At 38.8% G+C, this 14,501-nt stretch overlaps 1 protein-coding gene across 11 annotated transcripts in view; it reads right to left on the reverse strand.

The window, feature by feature from the left end:
• Positions 1 to 14,501, reverse strand: part of elavl4 (ELAV like neuron-specific RNA binding protein 4) — a 110,642-nt gene that overhangs the window by 39,494 nt on the left and 56,647 nt on the right. The gene's annotated exons all lie outside the window — the stretch shown is intronic.

Genomic DNA, 14,501 nt, shown 5'->3' on the forward strand with positions numbered 1-14,501 from the left:
AATATATAATAGAATCCTTGACTTTTGGGAAGCAGACAAATATCAGAGTTACTGCGCAAACATAACATCCTTTTCCACCTTCATGCAATTCTACGACTATTTGGTATGTCCAATGAAAGCACTGTGGAACCTCGAGTTAATGGCCAGAACACATTCCCATTAAATATGTGAAAATGAAAATAAGTGTTTTCGCGCCATCAACAAGCAGAGACTGCTCTCTTGTCATAAATAAATAGATTTTACAGTAAACTAGAGCCGGCTAAAAAGCACGTCAATGAGGTGGCCATGTTGGCAGGGGCGACTTGTATGGACAGATATGGACATGTGATTGACATGCTAGCATGAAAGAGAGTTTCTTCAAATCAATAGATGTTAGCTTATGTAGGTATGTAGTTTAGCGAGCACGTTTTATCGAGCGATTCATTTTTACTGAGGCAAGTAGTGTAAACATCTTTCAACCATGTTATTTTTGATACAGGAGCGACACAATTGTTCTTTTTTTGTCAAGTCTTATCTATGGCTTCTGATTGTAATGGAGGTGAAAAAGAAGAAGCGCTAGCATCGTGGCTAATAATCGCCACCAGATGCACGCTGTATGGAAAAGTATATATATATATATATGTATTATCATTATTATTATTATTATTATTATTATTATTATTATTTTTACTGCATTGGCTGTTTTTAGGCCACGAAAAATTCTTACATTTAATGGACAATCAGCTTTAACCTATAAAGCCTGAACCATGAAATATATGAGAGAAAAAAAAATTGTAGAGTATTTGACCTTTTTAACCACCCAAAAAATAAAATGTATATATTTTTGGAAAACCAACTTCCACATGTGACTATTGTTTTGTGTCATATTTGATACACTGGGTCACAATGCTTTAAATTCATACATTTGTAACTGTCAAAAATATCATATATAAAATAAATAATAAACAGACATATCAAACATATTAGTATTTTCAAATACCAGAAAGAACATTTCCCACTATTAATAAGTGTAAGTGTCTCCTTTCCCTGGAAGAGCCATCAGCTGGGTGACACTGCCCTCTAATGGATCATCCGTACATGTGTCTGATCAAATACGTCAGGATTTTAATGGGGAAAAGATATTAAACTCTTGAACTAGAGGGCTCAAAATGTCTTGTATTTAATATGATACATTTGTTGATGACTCCTTCTCCTAATTTTTCCGCTAAATTGAGCTTCCACTGTATTGTGATGATTTTCTTGTTGAAATGGCATATGGTTTTTAGATAAATGAAATAATGAAGTCCTATCTTTTCCACAATCCGAAATATGATCCATCACGTGTATTCTGAAAACTGGTCTTTTGGTTGCCGTGTTTCTTCAGTGTCACCTCTTTCGACCCCAAGACCACTCGAGAAAGAGCTCAAAGTGCTGGTCCCATGAGCACATATGTATGACTACTGGTGCATCAATTGCTTGCTACACTCCAGTCAAGCTTTCACCATCTCTTTTCGCCCTTGCCTCCCACTTTCTCACCCTCTTCCCATCATCTTCAGCAAGAAATGTGAGGTTTGACAAGCGCTGTTACCAGAAGGTTAGCTGGGAATGAAGTGTTCTGGTGAAGAGCACTTGTGTAGGGCAGTCTAGAGGGGCTGACAGGTGCTTAATGGTACCGAGAATATTAGCACTCACAAAGCCATTCAAGCGGCCAAACTGGGCCAACTAGCGATGAACGCTACCACTGTACACTAAGTGCCCATATACAGTGGCTATAAAAAGTCTACACATCCCCGTTCGAATGCCAGCTTTTCGTGATGTAAAAAATTAGATCAAGATAAAACATTTAAAAACTTTTTACAACTATTAATATGATAAATTACTTGTATCACTCTTATTTTTAATAAATGGGAGACTCAGGTAATAACTCGTGTTCACAGATAATCAAATTCCAAGCATTTTATTGTCTTTTGCCACATGAAAGAGGAAAAAATAAATAAATGTGTCATTTGAACCATGTTGTGTACATTAGGGTAAGTCATTTCTGCTGATCCAAATTTGGTTTGTTTGGCCTTGATGGAACACTGTTTAAAAAAAATAAAAATAAAAATACTTGGAAAAAAATAGTTTTGTTCACTTAGGACTCCTAAGTAAATTTTACACAGAGAGTTTTGGGTACATTTTACTAGTTTATTAAAGAAGTATGAAGAAGAAGAAGTAGAAGAAGAAGTAGATGACATAGAAGAAGAAGAAGAAGAAGAAGAAGAAGAAGAAGAAGAAAGGAAGAAGAAGAAGAAGCAACTTTTTTATTTATTTTTTATTTTTATTTTTTACTCATTTCACACTTTCAAATACAAAACAACTTTGTAAGCATTAAGGAACAAAGTCATGATCGTCAGTTTGGGTGACAGCCACTCTACCACCTGAGCCATGCCACTCCTTGTGTGTGTTAGTTTATTGCTGGTGTCAGGTGGAATCCTCGTATCTCCAAGAGCGTTTTTTGGTCTCATTTTGGACACACCAGCAATGCAGTATAATGGCAAAAAGCAAGAGTGGCATGGCTCAGGTGGTAGCATGGCTGTCTCCCAAGTTGAAGGTCACGAGTTTGTTTCTCAATGCTTACATAGCCCCCCCAAATAAACTAGTAAAATGTACTCAGAACTCTCTTTGTAAAATTGAGAATTTCTGAGTGAAATTTTTTTCTAGGTCCAACACCCCCCCAAGTAAAATTGCTCCCCATTTTTAGAGTGATAGGTTTGTATATGCACTTTTGTTTGATGGGCAGCGAACGACCCACGCCCACTTCCTCTTTGGCAAGTCTGGGAGCCCGCAGGGCTGCAGGGAAGAGGAAGAGGGTGGGAGAGAGACCTTCTGGCTGCCATCACTTCCCAGGTGAGCATGTAGATGAGGGAAGACAGAGGCATACATCTGCCCGCAGCGCCAGGAAAGACCCAGGCGGGGATTCCACCCACCGCTTGCGCCTGCTGCTACAGAGCACCGAACAGCAGGGAACAGCCAGCAGACTGCCTGCATTTAGCATGTATGGGTGGGAGAGCCAACGCCAACGCAGTAGACTAGCAAATATACACACATGGGCGCATACTTAACCAGCCAATCACAGAAGTGCACACAAACACATGCAATAAAAAGTGTCCTCGCAGCAGGACAGTGAGGGGCAGAATATATGGCAGTTAATGAGTCATGTTGTGTCTGGTGAGGAGGCTGTCACGAAACTATTAAGAGGATAACAACAACAAAAGAAGAAGCAACACGTCCAGTTGTTTTTCTTCAAACACATGCATACTAATACATGGTCCATAGGACCATAACATTCCGCTGCAGGATCGATGTATTCAATGTATTCAAAGAAAAGCTACATAAAGTAGCATCATGTTTTTAATGAGGAAAATAACCTCTACAATATTGTGCTTTTTTTTTTAAAAAAAACAAAAAAACATATTACAATATACAACAATATAATGTCTGTGATTGGCTGGCAACCAGTCCAGAGTGGACTCCGCCTACTGCCCAAAGCCAGCTGAGATAGGCTCCAGCACCCCCCCGCGACCCTTGTGAGGAATAAGCGGTCAAGAAAATGGATGGATGGAACAATATAATGTAAAAAAAAAAGAACAGTTTGTCCATAATGATTAATTGATGTGTGACTTGACCACCTGGGGGCAGTATAATACCGTCATGTTGCCACAAATTAAGAAGAGTTTCACAAATACTGTAAGTGAATTAGTAAGCACCAGTAACATGTAATTTTTTTTGCAGAGGATAAAGAAAACATGCCTGTGAGGATTGTCATATTGTCTACGTGTTGCTTATAAGATTGCCACATAGATGGAATTTGTTAGCCCATCCATGGTTGTTTCCATTATGTGTTAGCATAAGCTAGCAGATTTAAAAGCAAAGCTATGTGGGTGTTTTAAATAAACAATGTGTAATTCTTTTTTTTTTTTTTTATGTAGAATTGACAAACTTCTACTAGGGAGTGGCAATAAACAGCCTGAAGCCTCTTTTTGAAAGAATTGTTTACTATCTGTCAAACTACTGCTTATTGTGAAGTGAGTTCACTCCCACCGCACAGCGCTTGTATCACGTATTTTTGCTCACGACTCAAAGCAAAAAAATAAAACCAAAATCATCCATACTTTGGGTTGTATCAAAACAACAACAACAACAACAAAACTCTTAAGTTGGGTCACTTGTGCCACTCTATGGTAAAAATAAAAGGTGTTTTTGTGTGAGTTATCATCCTTTGTTAATTAATTGTGCTAATGTAAGAATTCAGGCAGTAACAGTAAAATAGTGACAAGGCAACTGATCCAGGAGTGACGGATGTGCAAATGAATAGTGATTCAGTTAATGAGTTGTGAAATGACTATTAATTAGAGGTTATTGGTAGTTTAGTGGTAACTTCAATTCCCACTCTATGCGTCATTCACATTAAATCACATTCAGTTCCCAAAGGCCATCAAGCAACAAGGTGAGATGTACTGACATGCTTGTAATCGAGTCTGGGTCGATGCGATGGACAGAAAACAGAAGGCCGTATCTGTTGTCATAATAGTTGCGGCAGGCTAAAAAGAAAAACACTTAGCCAGAGAACCAATTACAGAATTCACATACTCAGCATGAGCATATTGGTTAATGCTAATTACAGAAAAATAATTTCAGTAAGTACAGCATGTGACATCAAATGGGGAAGCTATTAAGATGCATGATGAATACGCTCTAATGCGGTTTTAGCTCACAAAAGAATTGTCTTTTCACTGATAAATGAGCTTAATGGAAAGACTAACTTATATATTTTAATTGTCAATTAAAACCAAGAAACCAAATGATGCATTGCTCTTCGTAATGGCCTTTTAATGAGGTTAGATTCATTTTCCCCTGATTTGACGATGGCTTGCTTGCTGTGCCAGTTGCGCCATTTCTTCCAGCGACACATGGAAACGCGCAGCAGTAATAAAAGGTGCATTCTTAATGAACATTATGCCAATCTAATAATGCAGCTAAATTGGAATCTTGTGAAGCCTAACAATCCACTTGGCGATGACACAATCGTTCAGAAATGGGTTTCTGCAGGTTTGCATGTTGCCAAAAATATATGATCTATAATAGACATTAATGGGTGTTTACCACAATAACACTGCATTGCTTTAGTACTTCTAGCCCGTGCACTACAGTCGAAAATAGGAGGGTGTTAATTTGGCAGAAGCATAAACATGTATAGACAGTTTGGCACGAATAGCCAAAAGTGCTGTTATGCCATTATATATTGTGAGTGTACTTGTGCACGTGTGGCTATATGAAAAGTCACATGAACATAAACACTATATTAAATTATATTATATTTACTCATTTACTCCCAAAAACATATAAATACGTTCTATTCTAAATATTAGCGGGGTACCAAAAACGTATTTATACGTTTTTTTTTTTTTTTTTTTTTAATGCTAGAGCACACAGAAGGCTTTGATGCAGCCTCTAAACTGAATAGAATGGTTGAAGCAATGGTAGTTATTACAAAAACGGCCATCAGGTGGCAACAGAGTATAAGAGATTAACCAGGGCTATGTTGCAAGAAGCTGTTTTTAGCTATATTGTAATGCTAATTGCTGCAAAACAGAAACAGATAGAAAATATACTTTTTTTTTCGATGAAAGAAGAGAGACTAATCTTTCTTTTGGTAGGTTCCATGTTTTTATAGGAATAGAACACAATATTCTGTGGGCCTTGCAAAATCAGTCAAAATCCAGTAAAAACAGCCGGGAGCAAAGGGGGTTGCATCCGTGAAAATGGCTGAGAGTGAATGAGTTAAGGTACATCTATAGACAAAGTCATTTTAGATGTATGTATGTATGCATGGCGGACAGATTTCCAGGTCAGCAACAATACATGGCATACAGCGAGGATCACAATCATGTGCTGTAATGTTGATGCGCACAAGGCTGGCAGCCATTATTCGGTCCTTTTTTGTGTTGTACTTTGCGACTATAAGAGCCCCGCGCCGCTGACATGAAAGCGTCCTCATCTACTTCTATCATCAGGCGAAGCTCACGACGCACTCTTTGATCTGGAGTGCTTGTTGCCATGAAGAACATTTTATTTGACGTTTGTTCCATTGTAGTATTATTACTGCTTCTTTGGGAAGATGGTAGTTAGCCATCAAAAATCAACTTGAACCAATCACGCTGTCTTGGAAAAACACCACAAGCTTTGTGTGACAAAGGCAACGTAGTCAGGTACACACAATGCCTTTTTTATTTCTAAAAAAAAAAAAAAGGTTCAAATAAAGTTGATGTACTGTTGATTTTTTTTTATTTTTCAATGTTCATTTATTAAAAAACAAACAAACAAACACTATATGTTCTATCACGCCAACGTAATTTTTCTTTCATATAATAAGAGGTTTAGTAATCAGTATTATATTGCATAGGTTAGGTCATTGCATTCTATGAGTTTACCACTAGATGGCAAAAAATTCTACACACTGTCACTTTAAGAAATTGGCAGTGTAACGATGCAATTTTATACGACTTACCTTCTACTTCTAAGTAGGGATAGGTGAGTATCGATTCCATGGTATCGGTACAGGGCCGATACCTTGCTTCATTTCAAGGTACTCATGGGGGGGGCAAAAAAAAAAAAAAAAAAGATAATAGAAAATTGCCATTAATTTCATACTTTTTTTTTTATTTTTATTTTTTTAAATAAAATGCTATATTGTGACCGGTCGTTTATTTTTATTTTTTTAATGAACCAAAAATACTAATGGTAATGGTACTTGGTATCAGTATCAGTTACTAATCAATTAAGAGCTGAGTTCTCAGACTGATATCGGTCTGCAATAAAAGTGGTATCGAACATCTCTAATTCTAATTGTTAATTTATTTTTAATCATGTCTATTAACTTCAAATGTGCCTCAAATTCGAAAGCATTTCTTACAAAAAAAAAGCAATTGTTTCGAGGACACTTTTTTAAGAAAATACTTTGAAAGTATTTATTTAGTAGTGCATTTTATGAAAACAATATGCACTGAATGTAACCCCAACTAATTCCTAATGGCTTATGATGTTGTTGCGGCAAATGATACCATTTTAAGGGCAGCATGTCCAACATGTTTATGGAGTTTGTTGCAGCAGGACTGTTTTATTTTTATTTTATTTTATTTATTTAGTTTGAGTGTCGCTGAGAGTTCATATTGCTTAAAAATAGTCCGGTTCAAAGTAATGCATTTACGCATTTAATTTTTTAGGACATTTAATTTATTGAAAGTTGACAGCGTTTACACTGCTACGTAATTCGATTATGTAGGTCGGGCTCTCTGTCGGGTTAAAGGGGGGTCGCAACGCAAGAAAAGGCAAGAGGCAGTTGAGTAAGGTTGCACAAAGACACCATGAGAACAACAGACCATCGGGCCTTAAATAATGGCTGTACAGTTGGCGGTTTAAATAGCTAAATTCATAAACAGAGCCACATCCCCCGCGCACACATATCTACAGTGGATCCATCTCCCACTCACTCATTCAACACGTCTTTCCCTCTTGGGTTGCCAAGGTAGCAGCCAATGTTGCAGTCAGGAGGCTCCCACTCGCCGTTCCCAAGGCCTGGCCTTCTACCGGCACACAATTGCCCACCGAGAAGCTGAGGGACAAACACGCACAAACGTAAACCACCCCCGCACGGTGGCTCCCTGAGCTGGAGGGGGGGCTGCAGCCTGCAGTGTGTGGGCTGCTGGGCTGGCTGTGGAGCAGAGAGCTATAAGGCAAGTCGACAGCAGACAGAGGAGCCCCTTTGAGTCTTGGATAACCTTGTTACGTCAGTCTTGCACAACCTGGCCTCCTTCACCTACTTGGGCTCCATCTGAGAGCGCCGCGAGAGGAGAGCAAGGCCCACAAGCCCTCAGCTGTACACCCCCCGGCATTGAACTGGCGTGGTGGTGGGGGGCTGTCTCTTTCCTGCTCAGGTACGACGCACCCAGAGGGACGACGGGTGAGGAAACCAACCCCGAGGCACATCCATTCTTCAGATAGGACGCCAACACAGGGGACGGTCACATCCTTTGCGTACCATGTAAAGGGCACTCAGAGTGGAACGGAAGGGACAGAGGCAGCCTGAAATGAGGGTCACTGGAGGGGCAGTGCAGCCGAGCGAGCTTTCAGCATGTCCAATTCTGGGACCTAAGCAGTGTTGGTGGGGGGGGCTTCAAGATTGGGGAAGGGCGCTCGCTAAAAGGAGCGAGACAGGACGTTCCCGGGACGCGGGACTTCTGAAACTTTAATGCGCGTCTGCCTGCTTGTGTCTGCACTTCTGAGCCTGGCAGGTCTTTTAATACCTGGCTTTCGGAGACGTCAAACTCCTTTTTCATCCGCTTCCCTGTCAGCTTCGTTCACGCTATCTTTACCCTTCAGTCCATTTCAGGCTCAGATGAATGGGAGATAGAAAGACCCGCAGCAGATCTTCCGCGGAATAGTTTTGCAAGGGATTTCAAGTTTGAAATGTTTTGTCAGCACAGAGGAAAGTGTGTTTTTGTAGTGAATCGAACGTCGTGGGGATTTTGTACACATAACTGGTAATGAGACAAACAGCTTCCAGTCATTGATATTGCGCATACAAGAAAAATACTGCACTTAAAATGAAGTTCATTTTGGCCTACTCTACCGGTCTTGAGATTGCACAATTTGGCGCATCGAGGCAGTGATTAAGGCAAAAGGGATTCCCAACCAACTGAAGATTGACATCATTTTGAAAATACCATCCAATCATCCATCCATCCATCCATCCATCCATCCATCCAAAAACACTGGGAAGTATGCATGGAGATTTCTTCACACTATACAAATTTTTTGACATCCTGTTTGTGCCGGTTTTAGGAGCTGGAAGCCCCAATAAAGATATGAAAGTTTTACTTTTTGAATAGAATTATGGAAATTGGTCAACCTTTAGAGGATACTGTATTCCAATTTTTTGACGAGCACCTGTACTTGTATGCACAACAGCCATCTTACATTGCCATTCGCTAAAAAAAAAGCCTAACTTGAATACATTGATTTCTGTGTGGCACTTAAACATTATTTTCCGTTTCTATGGTGAAAATGCAACAGTGTGTATATTAGTGTTGTTCCGATACCGTTTTTTTGGCCACCAATACCGATTCCAGTTTTGCAGTTTTGGCCGATGACGATACCTTACCAATACCTAAGGGTTTTTTTCCCCACATGAAAAAGCTGTCCTGCCATTGGTTCAGAGCATTCAAGGGCCAATAAGATATCTTGGCTTGGCATACAGTCAACACGTCACACATCAGTGAATGTCGTGCACAAGCAAGACACAAGACGCTGCATCCAAAGTCATATATTAGCGTTGGAAATAATGGAACCGGCATGTTACTTGTTAGTACTTGCCGATGCCGATACCACTGTTTTAATGCAGTATCGGGGCCTCTCCTAAAACCGGTATCGGTATTGAAACAGCACTAGTGTATATTTATTAGTGTGGTGAGTGACATGAATATAATGACTTTTATTGACCGTAGAAAGCGGAAATTACGTCTATTTGGATAATGATATTGTCTGTGCGTCGCATTTTCGATCACGATATGTATACGGGAGTATCTCTGTCCTATGTATTCTTTCTGAATGTTTCAGAAACCATAAATTTAACCAGATATTGTTTGGATGTAAATGTAGTCAGTGTCATAACCTGTCCAAGAAACGTAAAAATAACAACCTCAACCTATACTTCCTTAACTCATTCACTCCCAGCCATTTTCACAGAAGCAATCCCGTTGGCTCCCGGCTGTTTTACTGGATTTTGACTGATTTTGCAAGGCCCACAGAATATTGTGTTCAATTGCTATAAACGCATGGAAAAGAAAGATTAAAGTCTCTTCTTTCATCAGGAAAAAAGTAGGATTCTATCTGTTTCCGTTTTGCAGCAATTAGCATTAGAGGAGAGCTAAGTTTCATCAGTTTTCACAAATCTTTTTAAAATTATAAGTAATTTAGCTTTTTTTCTACATGGCCCTGGTTGATCTCCTTTAATCTGCTGCCAGCTGCTGGCCGTTTGTGTAATAACTACCATTTCTGCAACCGTTCTTTGCAGCTGAGAGGCTGCATCAAAGCCTTCTCTATGCTCTAGCATAAAAAAACAACAACAACAACAAAAAAACGTATAAATACGTCTTTGGGACACTTACAACATTAAAAAAAAACGTATTTACACATTATTAGGAGCAAATGAGTTAAAGAGGGAGCACTGCATGAATCTGGAAAAAAACCGAGCTGTCCTTTCTGTCAACCAATCAAAGTGCTCTAGGACAACTGTGCTAACTGAAGTGCGCCCAAAAATTATTCAGAATTTATTTTGGATTTGTACCATAAGAGACTTACTTGGTGAAGGCAGGGCTTAATGGAAATCTGCTCTGCTTGAACTACTGAGATGTGCTTGTGTTAAATCCAGTATACCTGAAATGTTTTTTTTTTTTTTTTTTTGTGTATAAGAATTGTGTTGGCGGCAGCTTTTCACATGCTGCCTGTCAGCGGTGGAGCTCTGGCTCGAACGATTCCGCAGCTGACATCACAGTCTATTTATTTTTCATAGCCAACATCTGCTTGGCTTGCTACAGTGTCATTACGATTTGCATCAGCTCAACAGATTCCTTATATAAATGTGATACGGTGAAGGTGGCTACAGTAGTATGCAAAAAAGGGGGTTCCATTAAGTGTGCTTAAGGATGGCATCCTTCATGTTGACATAAAAACAATATTTGGCATAAATTGCTCCCCATATAAAAAAGAAAGAAAAATCAATTTCTGTTGCAGCTTGAAAAGCGATTTTCTTTTCAATTGTAAAAATGAAAAAAACATTTTCATTTCTTCACCAGACAGCTGGCTTAGGCCAAAAAAAATATATAATAGTGTGCGTCAATGCATTCTCTGTATGATTTTCCTTGATATAGTTATGAGTGGTTTTACAACCTCAGGAGGCACTGGACAAGTTTTCAGGCGGGAAAATGTTCAACTGAAGAAGAAGAAGAAGAAAAAAAAAACATATCAAGAGTAAGTGGACAGTGTGTCAAAGCATCATTCCCTTTCTCTTGAAAGTGTTCCAACTGGAAAAGCCACCATAGTCCGCACCCTTAATTCAAACAATGACACGCTTTTGACGACATATTTGCATTAAAAGTAAGCGGAAAGACAGCCCATTCACAGGTGAATGCCTGCGGCTTAAACTGTGTGGGCTGCGTGTAAGGTAGCATTAAATAAAAGATTAACCTCCGTGTCCCTGGTGTGTTATGAGAACACTATGCAGACACAAGCGGCGGGCGGGTAAGCAGGCAGGGCAAGTGTGGGCAGCAAGGCAGACACCCAGAGGTAGCTTTTCAAACACTTCAAGTCAGCCAGTGTGACAGGTGGAGCTCATGTCTCCGCCCAGGCGGGCCTCACGCCACGCTGCCGTCTTCAGAGCTGACAGGAGCTCGCAAAAGGGGAAGCCGTGGCGGCGTCCGGCTTCCTGCTCGCACCTTGTCAGCAAAACGCCACGATTTCGCTCAAGATGATCCGAAAACAGACCGAGAGATGCAAATGAGTGTAGGAATAACGCTCAGTGAACATGTCAATAAGTACACTGGCATAGTCTTATGATGAGCTGTTATGAGGTTGTAGTATACTCTATAATTTTATTTTGTTTTAGGGGTGTCAAAATAAGTGCGTTCATGTCGAGATAATTTAACGCCACTATTTTTATTTTTTAACGCGCGATTAATAACCACCCCTTAATTGGAAAGCATGTATTAGGGGAATTCCAGTTGCAACGCAGCACGTCAAAATTTTAGCATTAATACATTTAATAATGATGCATGTATTTGTAGAGACTGGGGTCAAATTGTATTTTACAATTTTAAAAATGTGCACAATTCCACAAGTTACTTCATGTTATATGAACAGAAACATGCAATGAACTGCCACAGTCTTACAAATGTAATTATGCCATCTAGTGGCAGAAAATGATCCCAACACAAATCAATATCACACTCGTTTTTTACAGTATCGTACATATTTTTAATTGTAACTCAATTTTATGAATTACAGTATTATGAAATTACTATATCAATGACTAAAATATGCAACCATATTTCTATTAGTATAACACTTTTTTCCACTTTTATGTTAACAAGAGTATTGTATTTTAATGTACATTTAGAATAGATATAAAATTTGCAATTGATCGTGAGTTAACTATTGAAGTCATGCCATTAATTATGATTACAAATTTAAAGAACCTTACACTCCTATTTTCTTTTTTTTTAATTTAACCCAAAAACATACCAGATTGTTAATGAAAAAGCACATTTCCACAAAAAGATATTTTGAGCAATGACTGATCGTCCCATTCATTGACTGCACCTATCCATTTCTTTAACAGAGACTCCCCACGCTTAGCTTTCAATTAATTGTAATTGGGGATTGTGGGAATAAAATGCTATAAACATATTTTCTTGATCTCTAAGCAGGCACATAACTTCCTGGTTGATTAATGTCTGTCTACATAATTTTTTGTATATAGAATATCAACACCTTCTTAAAATAATCACCAAAGTCATTTTTTTTCCAGATTTTTCAGGAAACAAAAAAAAAAAAAAACTTATTATAAGAGGGTGAAAATGCGTCAGTGTTATTACATAAAGTTATATACCGAATATGATGTTTTTATAAGTTTGATCAAATGGTAACACATGAAGGTGTACCATTTATTACTCGCTGAATGTGATTCTCCAATAATTCTTGCTGAACGTATTATCAAATGAACAAGTGTTAGTAAGGTAGCATACAGTGCTCGACAGTTTTCAGGTTTACGACAATTGAGTTTCATTGGCCCGCTTCCTCGCTGCTTGGAAATCACACCTAAGGGGGAAATCGGGCGGAGGGAGACCATGGTGATGATGACAGCGTGCGGGATCCCAGTGTTATTTTGGTACACAACATCCTCCATTATCCGAGTGCGCCTGACTCCATTTTGTGGCCTATGACGGCAAAATGGGGGAAATGACTCTGAAGAGGAATAACAGTATCCTCCAAACTTGGCTTGGACTTATTTGGTCACTGGCCACAATATATTTGTTATGGCTCCCGAAATGTAACGTGAGAGGAAATCAAATGCGGTGATTTTATCCACACAACACATTTATTCCAGTGTTGATGTCTTGTTTGCCCGCCTGCTCTCTCACTGTTTGGTGATCGCTGCTGCCTGTTTGCTCTTTAATGAGATTATCAGAAGAGGAGTGTCAGTAAGTAGGATCTAAAATGAAAGCCATTATGGAGCATTATCCAAGAGATGCACCCAACCCCACCCCCCATGATCCATCTGCTGTACGGCCACCCACACTGCCACCGCGACGAGATTACAGCCGTGATTAGCGGCAGGAGGTTCCGCTTAATTCAAACAACTCCGGAGAACATGCGGCACTCCGCTGCATTGCCGAGTCGCAGAGCTTGAAAGCGCACGGCGAGCAGAGTTGTTACGAGAGGCAGCGGCTGTCTACTGCGTCAACACTGTCTTTACTGTTTATCGAGCAAATCAGAGCAAATACAAAACTACTTTTGAATACTTTGGCTTGGTGTTTTGGGAAGAAACTATATGTAATTGGCACTTTGGCGTGCTCCACTAACGATTCAATGAAAAAGAGCAGAGGCCCCAGAATTGAACCCTGTGGAACACCATGCATTCCATTAGGCCAGAGCTCTCCAAACTACGGCCCGGGGGCCATTTGCGGCCCACCATTCATTTTTCAGTGGCCCGCGGCATATGCTAAAAATGGCATTTGACTCAGTTAAAATATTCCTGATACATTTAATTTTAATACAAGTGCTATTAAAGGTTATTTTAGTTAACAAAAACTAACGAAATAACTAAAACTAAAATTCAAAGAACAATTTCCTTAACAAAATAAAATAAAAACGAAAATGCTTTTTAAAAAACGAAAACTAACTGAAATTACATTTTATGTAATTTTTTTTATGTATTTTACAAAACTAACTAAATCTAACTATAATTACAGCAAAAAAATTTCCTTCGTTTTAGTCTTCGGTAATTAATTTAATGCATGAGACTTTGCGGATGATTTTAAATGTAATTTTTAGTAGATTTATTTTGATCTAAACCAGAATATTTGAAAGTATGTCACATAGAAGTGACACCATCTAGTAGCAACCAATAGAAAAACACCATCAGATGACGTCGCTCCCATGGTGTTTTTTTAAATATTGCGGACAAGTAATACACATTAAAAAAAACAACCAAGCAAAAAAACAAACAAAAAAAACCCCCCAAAACAAAACAAAACAAAAACTAATACTAAACCTAAGCATTTATTAAAGAACTAAAACTAATAAAAACTAACAGAACCACCCTGAAAACTAATTAAAACTAATTGAATTTAAAAAACAAAACTCAAAACAAAGTAAAAACTAAAATAAAAAAATTCCAAAACTATAATAACCCTACTACCATA

Source organism: Festucalex cinctus, chromosome 10 (assembly GCF_051991245.1).
Source record: "Festucalex cinctus isolate MCC-2025b chromosome 10, RoL_Fcin_1.0, whole genome shotgun sequence".
NCBI lineage: Eukaryota > Metazoa > Chordata > Actinopteri > Syngnathiformes > Syngnathidae > Festucalex > Festucalex cinctus.